Below are 15850 nucleotides of genomic sequence, written 5' to 3'. Positions count from 1 at the left end.
TTCTCTAAGGAAAGATTTTTCTGTTCCATCATGGTGTCGGTTCAGGATTTGGCTCATCGCCTGCAGGGACTCTCTCTGGAAGTGACCGAGCTCCGTCAGCACGTGAGTAACTGTTCTGGAGCACATTTCTTGGAGCCTAAGGTATGTTTGCCGGATTTATTTTTTGGTGAACATCGAGAATTTTTTTCATTTAAAAATGCTTGCTTATTGTATTTTCGTTTGAGACCCAAGTCCTCTGGGGATGAATCCCAGCGCGTAGGGTTCATAATGTCACTTTTGCGCAAAGAGCCTCAGGAGTGGGCCTTTTCTTTGCAACCTAGTGATACATGCTTCAGATCAGTGGATAGTTTTTTTTCTGCTTTAGGACTATTATATGATGATCCTGACCGTGTCGCATCAGCTGAGACTGAGTTGAGACGTTTAAAACAAGGATCAGGTAATGTCGAAAAATATTGTACACATTTTCGTCGTTGGTCCACTCAAACAGGGTGGAACGATTCTGCTCTGAAAAGTCTATTTCTTGCTGGGCTCAGTGAAAGGGTTAAAGACCTGCTAATTGCTTATCCTACACCTGAGGATTTGCAACAGGCTATGCAATTAGCTATACGGGTGGATAGAAGACTGCGTGCTAGGGTTAATGAGAGCAAATCCTCTGCTATGTCAGTTTCTGGTTATGATAATGTGTGTACTAACAGTGGTGAACCGATGGAGATTGGATCGGTGGCACCTCGCTCTCAAGAAAAAGACCGTCGTTTTTCGAAAGGCTTGTGTTTCTATTGCGGAAAATCTGGTCATTTGATTAAAGGCTGTGAGCTTCGTATGAAGAAAGAAAAAAAAATGGTCAGTCATGCCCGTATTGCCTGTTTAAATTCCAAGGGTGTATTTTTAGCTGCTTCCACGATTGCTCAGGAAAAATTAATGGAATTTCGGGTGTTTGTTGATTGCGGGTCTACACTGAATGTAATTGATGGGGGATTCGTGGAAAAACTCAATTTAAAACCTGAACCTTTATCATCCCCCATTGCTGTGGTTTCTGTGGATGGCTCCCCTTTGAAGAATATTACTCTCAAGGTCTGTGAATTTCCTCTCACTATTAATGGTGTTCACCATGAGAAATTGGATTTGGTAGTGTTGAATAACTTGCCTTCTCCAGTAATATTGGGATTGCCCTGGTTAAAATGTCACAATCCTGTACTGGATTGGTCTACCAGTGAAATTAAATCCTGGAGCCATAAATGTTATGACAAGTGTTGTAACGGGCGTATTGCAGCTTTGGATAGGGGAGAATTGCCTGTTCCTATTCAGGATTTTTGGAGAGTTTTTTCTGAGAAGGAATCGCAGGTTTTGCCTCCCCATAGAGACTATGATTGTTCTATTGAATTTGTCCCTGGAGCGACTCTTCCTAAAAGTCGTTTATTTAACCTTACTATTCCTGAGAGGAAGGCTTTGGAGGAATACATACAGACAAGTTTGGCCGCCGGTCACATTAGGCCCTCTAAGTCTCCTGTGGCGGTTGGATTTTTTTTTGTAAAAAAAAAGGACGGCGGTTTACGTCCTTGTCTGGATTTTCGTGAGATTAACAAAATTACGGTACGCAATCCTTACCCACTGCCATTGATTCCTGATCTGTTTAACCAGTTATTGGGGGCCAAGTGGTTCTCTAAAATTGACCTTAAGGGGGCATACAATCTGTTGCGCATGAAGGAGGGTGATGAATGGAAGACTGCTTTTAACACTCCTGTGGGTCATTTTGAGAATCTGGTTATGCCTTTTGGTCTTACTAATGCTCCTGCATTTTTTCAGAATCTGATTAATGACATCCTTAGACCTTTGATCGGTAAAAATGTGGTTGTGTATTTGGATGACATTTTGATTTATTCGCCAGATCTGGAGTCTCATTGGCGGAGCGTGCGTGAGGTATTACAGTTATTAATGGACAATTCGCTTTTTGCTAAGCTGGAGAAATGTGAGTTCGCTGTACAGAGAATTAGTTTTTTGGGCTACATTATCTCCAGCAAAGGTTTTGAGATGGATCCGGTTAAGGTTCAGGCTGTGCAGGAATGGCCTAGGCCTATTGGTTTGAAATCGTTACAGAGGTTTTTGGGTTTCGCCAATTACTATAGAAAATTCATAAAAAATTTTTCTAGTATTGTCAAACCTCTGACTGATCTCACCAGGAAAGGTGCTGATGCGGTTCAGTGGTCTTCTGAGGCCATTGAAGCTTTTGTGTATCTCAAGGAGAGGTTCACCTCTGCTCCCATCCTTATGCAGCCTGATGTTACTAGGCCGTTTTTGGTTGAGGTTGATGCTTCCTCTGTGGGGGTTGGCGCAGTATTGTCTCAGGATAACGGGGATGGATTACATCCCTGTGCCTTTTTTTTCAAAAAATTTTTCGGAGACTGAATTGAATTACGATATTGGTAATCGGGAATTATTGGCTATTAAACTCGCATTTGAACACTGGCGCCACTTCTTGGAAGGTGCGGAATTTCCCGTTCAGGTTCTTACGGATCATAAAAATCTGATATATCTTGACGCTGCCAAGCGCCTGAATGCCCGTCAGGCTAGGTGGGCACTGTTTTTCTCGTGGTTTAATTTCTCCGTTACTTACATCCCTGGTACTAAGAATGTTAAGGCGGATGCCTTGTCTCGCAGTTTTTCTCCCATAGTCGGTGCTGAGAAAGAGGAAAACATTTTACAAGAAGGTGTTGTGATAGCTGCTTTAGACTCCGTTTTGGAAGATGAGATTCTTAAAGCTCAGGAGAATGCCCCATCTAACACTCCCCATGGGAGGTTGTTTGTGCCTGGGACCTTTAGGAGAGATTTGTTTGTTGAGTGTCACGAATCTCGGTTGGCAGGTCATCCCGGAATCTCTGAGACCAAGAGACTGGTGGGTCGCAGTTTTTGGTGGCCTGGATGGCAGAAGGAAGTCATTAAGTGGGTACACCAATGTACTGTATGTGCTAGATCTAAGTCCTCACATACTCCTGCTGCGGGGTTGCTTTGTCCTTTGGAGGTCCCCAGTGCTCCTTGGACACATTTGGCTATGGACTTTATAACTGACCTTCCCCCCTCTGAGGGTTTTACTGTCATCTGGGTGGTCGTGGACCGTTTTAGTAAGATGTGTCACTTGGTTCCCTTCGTCAAACTGCCCTGCGCTAAAACTCTCGCTAAGGCCTTTGTCAAGGAAATTGTCAGACTTCATGGCGTTCCTACTGACATTGTTTCTGATAGGGGTCCTCAGTTCGTGGCTCGTTTTTGGCGTGCCTTTTGTGACAGGTTGGGAATTCATTTGTCGTTTTCGTCCGGATATCATCCTGAATCTAATGGCCAGACAGAAAGGAAAAACCAGGATGTTGAGCAGTTCTTGCGTTGTTTTGTGGCAGACAATCAAGAGGGGTGGTCTGAGTTTCTGCCACTTGCCGAATTTGCTCTGAACAATCATACATCTTCTTCTGCTGGTTGTTCGCCTTTTTTTTGTTGTTCTGGGAGACATCCGTCGTTTGGGTCGTTCTCCAAGTTGGGATCTGCCGTGCCTGAGGAGGAGAATTTTTCCGGTGATTTGGAAAGAGTTTGGACGGATGTGCGTGGTAATCTTCAGGAGGCCAACAGAAAATCTAAAGACTACTTTGATAAGAAACGACAGGAGGTTTTGTTCGCTGTTGGTGACATGGTTTGGTTGTCCTCTAGGAATCTGCGGTTGAGGATTCCTTCTAAGAAATTGGGTCCCAAGTTTGTAGGGCCCTTTAAGGTGCTTCAGGTTGTCAACCAATCTGCTGTTAGGTTGGAGGTTCCTACCTCCTGGAGAATTAATCCGGTCTTTCATGTCTCTCTGTTAAAAAAAGCTGTTGTGTCGGATGGTGACGCCTCTGCCTCTGTTCCTCCGGTGGTGGAGGACGGGGAATATGAAATTTCTCGCATCCTTGACTCTAGACGGTATAGAGGTAGTTTGCAGTATCTTGTGGCCTGGAAAGGTTTCGGACCCGAGGATAACTCTTGGGTGAGGTCAGATGATGTTTCCGCGTCCAGACTTATCAGAGCGTTTCACAGGAGATTTCCTGATAAGCCTGGTCCTAGGGGATCCGGAGGATCCTCTTAGAAGGGGGGGTACTGTTAGAACCTTGCTGTTAGGTTTTTTTTCCTTTGCTGGTCACATGACCTTGTTGGCCTATTTAATCCTGCTCCGCCCTTCTGGCTTTGCTGGACTTCATTGTATATCTACTTTCTAGCTAGCCTGTGCTCTGTGTCTTGCTCTGTTAGTTTGCTTGGTTTACTGACCTCTATGTTCTTTATATTTTGTTTGTTCGTCTGTCTGCTACTATTTCTGTTAGGAGGTGTCCCATATTCCTCCCAGTCCTTAGTACTTGTAGGGATTCCTCCCCCACATCTATAGGTCTTCGTACAGACTAGCTTAGGACTTTAGCAGGTCTGATCGCAGGATCAGGTTCCCTGTTACATCGTAGGGATTCAGCTGAGTTCTATCGTAGGGACAGATCTCCTCTCTTTCCTTAGCTCTGGTAGCAGAACATAACACTTGTCTTGTTGCTCAGTTGTTCAGCGGGGCCTCCCACTTCTCTTTCTACTCTGGTTAGAGCCTGTTTGTGCTCTCCTCTGAAGGGAGTAGTACACACTGTTGTAGGAAATCTTCAGTTTCTTGGCAATTTCTCGCATGGAATAGCCTTCATTTCTAAGAACAAGAATAGACTGTCGAGTTTCACATGAAAGTTCTCTTTTTCTGGCCATTTTGAGAGTTTCATAGAACAAACAAATGTAATGCTCCGGATCCTCAACTAGCTCAAAGGAAGGTCAATTTTATAGCTTCTCAAATCAGCCAAGCCATTTTCAGCTGGGCTAACACACTTATGCAAGGGTTTTCGAAACATCCATTAGCCTTCTTACACAGTTAGCAAACACAATGTACCATTGAAGCACTGGAGTGGTGGTTGTTGGAAATGGGCCTCTATACACCTATGTAGATATTGCAATAAAAACAAGACGTTTGCAGCTAGAATAGTCATTTACCACATTAACAATGTATAGAGTGTATTTCTGATTCATTTAATGTTAGCTTCATCAAAAAAAAATGTGCTTTTCTTTCAAAAATAATGAAATTTCTAAATGACCCCAAACTTTTGAACGGTAGTGTAAATTTAATTTAAGTTTTCCCAAACTTCAACATAGTTAGTTTATCCTCATAATAGGCCATAAATAGCACTGCAGTCTTGCACCGCTGGGGTCCTGGGTTCAAATCCCACCAAGGACAACATCTGCAAGGAGTTTGTATGTTCTCCCTGTTTTGCGTGGATTTCCTTTGGGTTGTCCGGTTTCCTCCCACACTCCAAAGACATACTGGTAGGGAATGTAGATTGTGAGCCCCAATGGGGACAGTGCCAATATTGTCTGTAAATTGTCTGAATAGTAAAGCGCTGCCGAATATGTTGGCGCTATATAAATAAAAAGATTATTATTATAAATATTACATTGGTGAAAGGTCCCACTACTGGCACAATTACCAAAAGCTTATCGAAGGAACTGTGGCACTACGATTATATATAATATTTTTCTCTGAAAAGCTCTGATGTTTCAGAGAAAATAGAGGTTGAAGAGTTAGCAAGGGACCATAAGGTGAAAAAAAAACTAAAATAACAATAAGCGCAATAGGGTTTTATCTGAGTAACAGTGGGGAGAACAAAGGCTATGGTACTCACCTGGTATGCTTGTGTGATCACAACCACTAATAAGCTTATGGCTGCTGCACACCCACAATAAATATAAACAAACTGAAATGGAATGAAAGGGTTAATTCTGCGCCGCCAATAGATCAAGGATGGAAGATGAAATGGTATCCAAAAAATGCGGTTATTGTCTATCCAAAAATATTTGTCAAATAAACCACATTTTTGGATACGATTTCATCTTCCATTCTTGATCTATTGGCAGTGCAAAATTAACCCTCTCATTCCATTTCAGTTTAAAGCAAGAGACCAGAAGCAGAGACAAAAGTAGTCTGGCGCTGCCCTTGGATTGCTTCTCTCCGCACCGCACCAGTTAATTGACAGGTCTCTCTGAATGCACAAACTTGGAGAGACCTATCAACCACCTGGAGCGAAGCGTTGAGAAGACAGCCCCTGACCAGCTCTACAAACTATTTTCTCAGAAATGCCAGAGAATTTCACAGAAAAATATACTTGGTTGGCAACCGTGCAGCCCAGGATGAATCAAGTGACAGGATCCGATTAAGGATAAGTCATCAATATCAGATAATAGAGGTATTGTAAAACTCCTTTGGGAATTGGTCAAAAATGGCACAAATAATGGTGTGATAAATTAAAGGTTAAAAGGATTAAGAACAAAACTGAATTAGGGAAATAAACTTTCAATTTTCAAGATCACATAAGAACAGCCAAAACTTTATATGAGGCTCAACTACTGTATGCCAGAATCAAAGGGAGATGAGAATTCCTTTAAATTTTTAAATGCTCACTTTTGCGGTTCAGCAGACTTTGCTATGCCTTTTGAGAAAATGGTAGCCTCAGAATGAAACAGGAGGCAGAAGAGACCCTTCCTAGATTAGATAGAATTTGAAATTGGAGTTCAGAGACTGATGGAAACACCATTTAAATTTTTTCGACAATTATAGAATACAATTTCTGTAAAAAGCCTTATTCTGGTAACTTAATTGTATGGCATATTCACTGGATATAAGATGCTTCTGCTGTCATATGACAACTCATTTTGCCATAACACAATGCATTTGGTAGGAGATGATAATGACAAGATGTAGATATTGGTGTAGGAATAAGAACAATCTTGCAACAAACCCAAGTGTCAAGCTATGGAGGACCATGCATTTATGCACTAAAATACTCGTTACCCAGGACAATGATATTCTAATATGTCATATAAGCCTGTGAGACAATCACATTGCAGAAATCTATGTACTTAGAACAGAGGTTTCTCTCATTCGGACACAGAATTTTATCCACATTTAGTAAACTAAATGTATGAGCAATCGAATACAGAGTGGGAATAATCTATACAGTTGTTTTATTCTGGAAAAAGTGGTGGTTTGGTATTACAAACTTTATAATAATAATCAAAGTAATGTTGACTGGATTCCCTTTTCAAAATTTGTTAAATGGAAATGATGCTTCAAATTTTTAGTAGGTTTTGAAACACAGCTACTGTATTATTTGGCCAACGGGCTTCCATTCCATTTACTTATTAGAGAAGGTGACAATACACATTTGGTATAATTTGACTGCTCAGAAGTCTGTTGGACCTTTGTTCCCTCTAAAACCGGCCTTTTTCTGATGAATGCCAGGGCCAATACAATAATATTGTTTGGTTGATGTCAATATAGAAGTGACCTAATAATTCAGATGGTATATGGCATGTTTGGGCTCAGGGTATATAAACTTCTCTTCTACTCAACTCACCACTGCCATCATAACTCCACTGCCAATCTTGATTAGGTGTCTTGATCCTATAAATAAAATTGGCTAATTGGAAAGACCACTGAATAATATTTGATAGAAGAGAAGAGAAATCCAGCTCCCATAAAAACAATTCTTTTATTGAAATTCAAGATCAAAAAAGTGTATCATATCGGATGTGTATCATATCGGATGAATCTTTTATTTTTTTTGCATCGTACCTTTTTTTATGTTGGATTTCAATAAAAGAACTGTTTTTATAGGAGCTGGGTTTCTCTTCTATCAACTGACATACGTCTGGTCAGGATGCTTATCCGTGCTCCACTGATCAGTTCGAGTAACTGCTGCAGGTGAGCTGGCAACACCTTTCCATGTTTGCTGCAATGAATAATATCACTGTTAAGGCAGGTGCAGATGGCCGTAGAGTATCGTGCCGATTATGCAATAATTAGAGTTTGATCAGAGTGTGCTCATAGTGTGAGCCGATTCTCTCGGATGCGATAAAGATTGAGAAAAAAGTGTCTTCATCATCTCCATTTTGTGAAGCTGCGGAAATCGAACTGCACTCAGATGTCACCCGAGTGCAATTCGATGATTTCCATGCACTCATTGACTAGCTGGCTGAGTGCAATTCAAATATAGGATCAAACTCAGGCATGCAGCCATTTTTTTCTCGGACAGACTCTATCCAATGAAAGAAAATCGGACGCGTGTAAGGCCCCATAGAATAACGTTGGTCTGAATGTTTTGTCGGATCGCAGTAGGACTGAAAATACGCTCGTCTGCACCTGCTCTTAGTAGATGACCATCATTATTGGAATTTCTATATATTATATTTATTTATTCCTGCTGAATTTCTACTCATGCAATTAGAAAAATGACAGTAAAAAATATTATACTATAATGCAATAATAAAAAAGCAGTAATGAAAATAATAATAATAATAATAATAAAGACCTCCCAACTCCATGTATCTCTGTCATGATTATCTCTTTTTCTAGGCTTTTCATCTAATTATTAGCATCTGATTCTCCTTGATTGTGCAGTGTGTGACCGCTTCTCTCTCTTCTCATACAGAGCATGGCTCTGTCCAGTGCTTGAGTTATGCTTTCATCTGGTTATCCTTCAGAGCAGCCTGGGTGGTCACAGAAAGCACTTGACATCTTGATGCACTTCAGCAGTTTTACATATACACAGCCTTTGTAGAAAAATAAATTTGTCATTCGTCACCACATATGTTGATCTGGGGAGTGAGGTTCCAGCAGCTCTGGCTCCTGTGTTTCTCCATCATTCTCTCAAGCCTTACTCTCCCGAGTCACCTTAACCCCTTCATCAAAAATACTGGTTTGTGTCATTGTTAGTGGTGAATTCTATGTTTTGAACCGTAAACAAGAGCACCTTTCGGGAGACATATATCATGTACCACCCAGTGCAACCCAACGGCTCGAAAAGCGCCATGTTCTAAGTCTAATGTTTTAAAAAGAACAGTGTCCTGTGGAGATAATAGATGAATTAAGAATAGAAATGGCTTCATGACTTGAAGAATCTGTTCTCGAATATACTGATACAAAGGTGACTAGAATGTATCCTATTAGAAGAAAAAGCAAAAAAAATCAAGTATTATTTCTTCTATTTTACCTCATTAGAATGAATCGAAGAGTAGAAGACAAGTATGCATTCAGAGACATAGATGTAATGTCATGCCAAACTCATCAATGTAAACCAATTTAGAATTGTGGTAATGGTGGACAAATCCACCAAGGCCAAAGAGTGGAAATCATGCGCTTTTTTCAGCGTTTTTACACGCGTTTATGCATGCTTTTTTTCAAGCGGTTTTCCAAGCGATTTTGAGCATCATTTGGAAATGGGCAACTGGCATAGATTTATATTGTGTGACCAACTTATGAGGAGATTTCTGCTTCAAATCGTGCATCTAAAGTAAAAAAAGGAATTAAATAGTAAAAAGAAAAAAAAAACCTTATACTCACCTCTCCTGCGACCCCCGGTCTCCTGCCGGCGACGATCCTCTCTCCTCGGCGGCCCGCGGTGTACTGGCAGGACCTGCGGTGACGTAATTTAGTCAGCTGATGGTCACGCGACCGCTGTCGTCAGTGGTCAGCTGATGGTTGCATGACCATCAGCTGACTAAATGACGTCACCGCAGGTCCTGCCAGTACACCGCGGGCCGCCGAGGAGAGAGGATCGCCGCCGGCAGGAGACCGGGGGTCGCAGGAGAGGTGAGTATGAATATTTTTTTTTATTTTTAAACTTTATAATTCTATTTTAACTTGCAAGTACGATGGTACCCGATGAGAGTCTCCTCTTCTCCAGACCCGGGTACCATCCGCGCATTGAACCGCATAATATCCGCATGTGCACATGTATACATGCGGATGTTATGTGGTTCAATGCAAGTCAATAGGCGCGATTTCGCCGCGAAATTGCACTCAAATTGGTTGTGCTGCGGATTTTTCTGCAATGATAATCCGCAGCGGAAATTTCCACAGCATGTGCACAGCACATGCGGATTATCATTGGGAAACATGGCAGACATCTTAACAAGCGATTTTAATGCGTTTCCGCGGCGGAAATGCCGCCACGGAAATGTATTAAATCTGCATCGTGGGCACACAGCCTCACAGACAGACTGAATGGAGAAGGTGGAGAAACTTTTTTTTTTTTATTCTCCACATCTGCGAAAATCGGATCACACTATGATCACCCTATGCGATTAGCATAATCAAACCGATTTTCTCGGATGACCCTTGCCTACTAGTGAGAATAGCAGGAAAACTTGCAGTTTTCTAAATGAAATAATTCCAATGACTCCACCATATCAGAATAGATTTGCAGCGTGGAATTAAGTGGCAGAGTAAAAATAAACCGCTACTTTTCATGGAGTGTCCCTGAATGATGGATTTGATGTTTTGTAGGGTACTTATGAGTATTTCAGAGCAGTCTCTCAATGTAACTGTGTAAGCAGTTAGGTAAGATACATATATACAATATACTAATGCAAACCCAAAGCGGGTCCTAGAAACAGAATCAAGGTTAACATTGCTTGAAGTTCCATGATAGTCCGGCCTTGGTGTTGGAACATTCCATAGATCATTGTTCAATATTAATGACCACATCCAAGCATAAATAGCAGCAGTAAGATGTGATGGCATTTATGAGGATGGTGACTTGGATCCACAATGACAAACATTACTTTCTAAGGGCTCATACCCATATGTGTGAAAAAAAAAGTTCCGATATCTGGACCGAAAAATCGGACAAGTGTCATGCCATTTTCATGAGAGGACAATGCGATTTTTCACACCTAGCAGCCGTATGACACCTGTATGACATCCGTATGCAATGCGTTTTTTGTCTTTGCAACTATTATTCTGCAATCATTTACAGGACCATTTACAGTGCTCTATGCTACAGAATGGTAATGTATCCGTAAAAATCAGATGGCATACGGATGGTCCGTATGCGGTCCGTTTTTTTCTCGCACCCATTGACTTGCATTGGCATATACGCGGCAATACGCAGCATGCTGCAATTTTTTTTCTCAGTTCGATTTCAGCTGAGAAAAAAAATCGCAGATGAGCTGTAACTCATAGAGTAACATTGGACTAAAGGCTCATACCCATATGTGAGAAAAAAGACGGTCTGATTTCTGGACTGAAAAAATGGACGAGTGCCATGCGAGTGCTATGTGATTTTTCACACCTAGCTTCCATATGACATCCATATGACATTCGTATGACATCCGCATGCATTGTATTTTTTTTTCTCTGCAACCATTCTACAATCATTTACAAAACCATTTACAGTGTTCTATAGTACAGAATGGGAATGTATCCATACAAATCGGATGGCATACGGATGGTTCGTATGCGGTCCGTTTTTTTTTTCTCGCAACCATTGACTTGATTGTTGAGTCTCGTCCGAGGTAAGCGGCAAATCGCAGCATGCTGCGATTTGTTTCTCAGTCCGATTTCAGCTGAGAAAAAAAATCGCAGATGAGATGTAACCCATTGAATAACATTGGTCAGAGTGCAATCGGATTTTTTATCGGATTGCACTCATCCGTTTTTCTCGCAGAAGAGTATGAGCCCTAAAGCATACATCATGAAGCCTCGGACATTGGAGCAGTATTTAAATCTTATAAAAGGAAGTTTCACATTTGTCATGTACTCTAAATATTCTTTTCATTTTTTTAAACTGTCCCATACAGTAAAATTGGATTCAGTGCATAGGATTATTATTATACAGGAAAAATGTGAAAGGTTAACAAACTTTGTAATACTTTGTAAAGAACTAATAATACTATTAACCGTAATAACACTTTGCAATCTCACTGATCACTACAAGTTTTAAAGGAAATGTATCACCTGTATTGTTTGTTTCAAGGCCTGTCCTATTTTAACTTTGATAACTCCACAGGCTTAGAGGCATATATATATATATATATATATATATATATATATATATATATATATATATATATATATATAATACCAAACCTGGCTTGTACTCATCCCTCCCTGGGTCGGCGCTGTCTTTGTTGATCAGCTGCAGCAGTGACATCACGTCTACAACACTGCAGTCATTTACTAGGCTCAGCGACTCGTACTGTCTACTTTAGTAGAGATGCTGAGCCATGTGATCGGCTGCAGCGGTTTCGAGTGTAGTAGATATGATGTCACTGCTGGAGTGGTGGAGAGATAGCAGAGTAAAAGCTCAGTTTGTTATTTCATTGAACTATGGAATAATAAAAGTTAAAACCAGATAACCCCATTATAAATAAACCAGATATTTAACATACTTTTTACTTTTCATCTGTTTTTATTGTTTGATTTTGGATTTTTTTTATTCCTTTTTCTGTACACAATTATAGGGGTAGCCTGATTCTCTAAACTTCTGTTAGAAATAAGCTTTCTAGCAGCTACGTGGACCATAGGCAACAATAGCCTGGAGAAGTTCATTGACTTCTAAAGGAGACTTTTTTGTGCATGCTGAGCAGAGGTCATTACATAGTTAGTAAAGCCGAATAAAGACTTGCGTCCATCAAGTTCGACCTGTTAGTTCTGTAATTGCTAAAGTTGATCCAGAGGAGGGCAAAAACCCCAAATGATTTAGCCAATCTTCACCTGAGGAAAAATTCCCTCCCGACTCTGAAACCAGCAGTCAGAATAAATCCCTGTATCAACCTACTATTTTATTCTATTTTTAAGTATATGCAGAAATCTGCCTGGTATCTAGAAAAGCATCCAGTCCCCGCTTGAACTGGTTTAGTGAATCCGACATTACCGTCTCCTCACTCAGTGAATTCCATATTCTCACTGCTCTTACCGTAAAGAACCCCTTCCTATGCTGGTGCTGAAACCTTTTCTCTTCCAGTCTTAGTGAATGCCCTCTTGTTACCGTAATATCCCTCCTTTTGAACAAATCCCGGGCAAGGTCTCTATACTGTTCCCTAACATATTTGTACACATTTATTATGTCCCCCCTCAACCTTCTCTTTTCCAGGCTGAATAGTCCTAGTTTTGCCAACCTCTCTGGGTATTGCAGTCCCTCCATTCCCTTTATTAATTTTGTTGCCCTCCTTTGTACCTTTTCAAGCTCATTTATATCCTTTCTATATATTGGGGCCCATAACTGAGCACAGTATTCCAAGTGTGGTCTGACCAGTGCTTTGTACAGTGGAAGAACAATGTTCTCATCCTTTGCAGCTATACCTCTTCTGATACATCCCATTACCCTGTTTGCCCTTACAGCAGCGGCCTGACTTTGGGCACTCCAATTTAGTTTGCTATCAATCAAGATGCCCAAGTCCTTCTCCATCTCTGAATTCCCCAATGATTTCCCATTCAGTGAGTACTGGTGACTTCCATTTTTCCTTCCCATATGTATGACCTTACATTTCTCCTCGTTAAACCTCATTTGCCATTTAATGCTCCACCTACCCAGCTTATCCAAATCCCTCTGTAGGTCTTCACTATCCTCTTTTGTATTAATTGTTTTACATAACTTTGTGTCATCTGCAAATATTGATATTTTACTATTTATCCCGTTGACTATGTCGTTAATAAAGATATTAAATAACATTGGGCCTAGTACAGACCCCTGTGGTACCCCACTAGTGACGCTTACCCAATCTGAGTATATTCCATTTATAACCACCCTCTGCCTTCTATCCTTTAGCCAGTTAGCTACCCACTTGCAGACATTTTCCCCCAGCCCCATCATTCTCATTTTGCATACCAACCTATTATGTGGCACGCTATCGAACGCTTTTGAGAAGTCGAGATACACGACATCCACTGGTTCCCCCTGATCTACTCGAGAGCTAACCTCCTCGTAGAAGTCAATCAGGTTTGTTTGGCAGGAGCGATTCCTCATGAATCCATGTTGGTTCAGGGTTAATAGATTATTAGCATCAAGATGCTCCATGATTGCCTCATTAATAAAGCCTTCAAAAATTTTGCCCACAACGGACGTCAGACTCACCGGCCGATAGTTTCCGGTGTTACTTTTTGCTCCCTTTTTGAATATTGGCACTACATTCGCCTGTCGCCAATCAAGTGGTACAGACCCAGTCTCAACAGAGTCCTTAAATATAAGATATAACGGTCTGTCTATCACATTACTTAGTTCCCTTAGTACCCGTGGGTGTATGCCATCAGGTCCTGGTGATTTGTTTATTTTAATGTTACTGAGGCGTTTCTGTACCCCAGCTTGGGTTAGATTTGTCATACTTAGTGGAGGATTAAGCTGGTCACTTCTCATTTCGCCTGTTAGTTCTTTTTCCTTTGTGAAAGTTGACGAAAAAAATTTATTTAATAGATTAGCTTTATCCTCATCTTTCTCTATGATTTTGCCTTCATCACTTTTTATCGGTCCAATATTATCCGATTTAATCCTTTTACTATTTATATACGTAAAGAACAGTTTGGGATTTGATCTACTTTCCCTAGCAATACGTCTCTCTGTTTCCTCCTTTGCTATTTTTATTTGTTTTTTGCAGGTTCTCGTTTTTTCCTTGTAACACATTAGTGCCCCCTTGCTGTTTTCCTGTTTTAATCTCTTGAATGCCTCTTTTTTGCTATTTAACGCCCCTTTTACGTTCTTATTCAACCATATTGGTTTCCTCTTATTTCTGGCCCTTTTATTCCCATACGGTATATACCTCTCGCACTGAGTATTCAGAATTCTTTTGAAGGTTTCCCATTTACTATTCGTATTTCCTTGATTAAGAACTTTGTCCCAGTCTATAAGTTGAAGGTTTTCTTTCAGCTGATCAAACTTCGCCCTCCTAAAGTTTAATGTTTTAGTTGTTCCCTTATTGATAACCCTACTGAAGGGCATTTTGAAATTGATAATATTATGATCGCTATTACCTAGGTGCCCCCCTATCTGTACCTCAGTTATTCTATCAGGCCTATTAGTCAATATTAAGTCCAACACGGCCTTCCCTCTCGTTGGTTCCTGCACTAGTTGGGAGAGATAATTATCCTTGATATTTGTCAAGAACCTTTTTCCTTTCTGAGATCTACAGGTTTCTGTTTCCCAGTCAATATCCGGGTAGTTGAAATCCCCCATTACAATCACCTCATTATGTTTTGCTACTTTGTCTATTTGTCCTAATAGCAGTTTCTCATTCTCCTCTGTTATATTGGGTGGCTTATAGCAGACCCCCAGTAATATTTTATTATTATTTTTTGCCCCCTCTATCTCTACCCACATGGACTCGACCCCCTCTTCTCCCTCTCCTATATCTTCCCTTAGTCTGGGCTTTAGACGTGACTTTACATATAAGCAGACTCCTCCGCCCTTCCCCTGTTTCCGGTCCCTTCTAAATAAACTATAATCTGTTAAATTTACCGCCCAGTCGTAGCTATCGTCTAGCCAAGTCTCTGTTATACCTACGATGTCATACCTCTCCTCCGATATAAGCGCCCGCAGCTCATCCGCCTTATTGGTCAGGCTTCTTGCGTTGGTCAGCATGCAAGATAAAACTTTGGGGTTATTTAGCATCCTATTCTTCTCTAACGATCTAACTGTACTATCCCCACCCCCCTCTCCACCCTCATTATATTCACTTCTCCCCTTCCCCCTTGCTTGCCTCACATCCCACCTATTTCCTTGGTTTCCCCTCCCCCGTCTCTAGTTTAAAAACTCCTCCAACCTATTAGCCATCTTCTTCCCCAGCACCGCTGCAGGGAGAGGTAGGAGTTGAGCTGTAGCCACCACCTATTTTTAATTGTGGATGCTGTGTTACCTATACATAGGTGATACTTTCCATTGTAATCGTGTAAACTGTAATCGTGTAAATCGTGTAAACTGTTTTACCTGCTGAAGATCTAGCAGTTCTCTGAATGCTGAGCTCTGTATAACCCTGCCCCCACCACTGATTGGCA

The 15850-nt window shown here is 41.0% G+C and overlaps 1 protein-coding gene across 1 annotated transcript in view; it reads right to left on the bottom strand.

Moving 5' to 3' along the window:
- HHIP (hedgehog interacting protein) overlaps nucleotides 1–15850 on the bottom strand; it is a 151119-nt gene that overhangs the window by 124056 nt on the left and 11213 nt on the right. The gene's annotated exons all lie outside the window — the stretch shown is intronic.

This window comes from Phyllobates terribilis, unplaced genomic scaffold (assembly GCF_046119375.1).
Source record: "Phyllobates terribilis strain yellow unplaced genomic scaffold, ASM4611937v1 Scaffold_1__5_contigs__length_1240528914, whole genome shotgun sequence".
Taxonomy (NCBI): domain Eukaryota; kingdom Metazoa; phylum Chordata; class Amphibia; order Anura; family Dendrobatidae; genus Phyllobates; species Phyllobates terribilis.
Note: the sequence above shows the minus strand (reverse complement) of the source record. Positions and strands in the feature narration are given on the sequence as shown.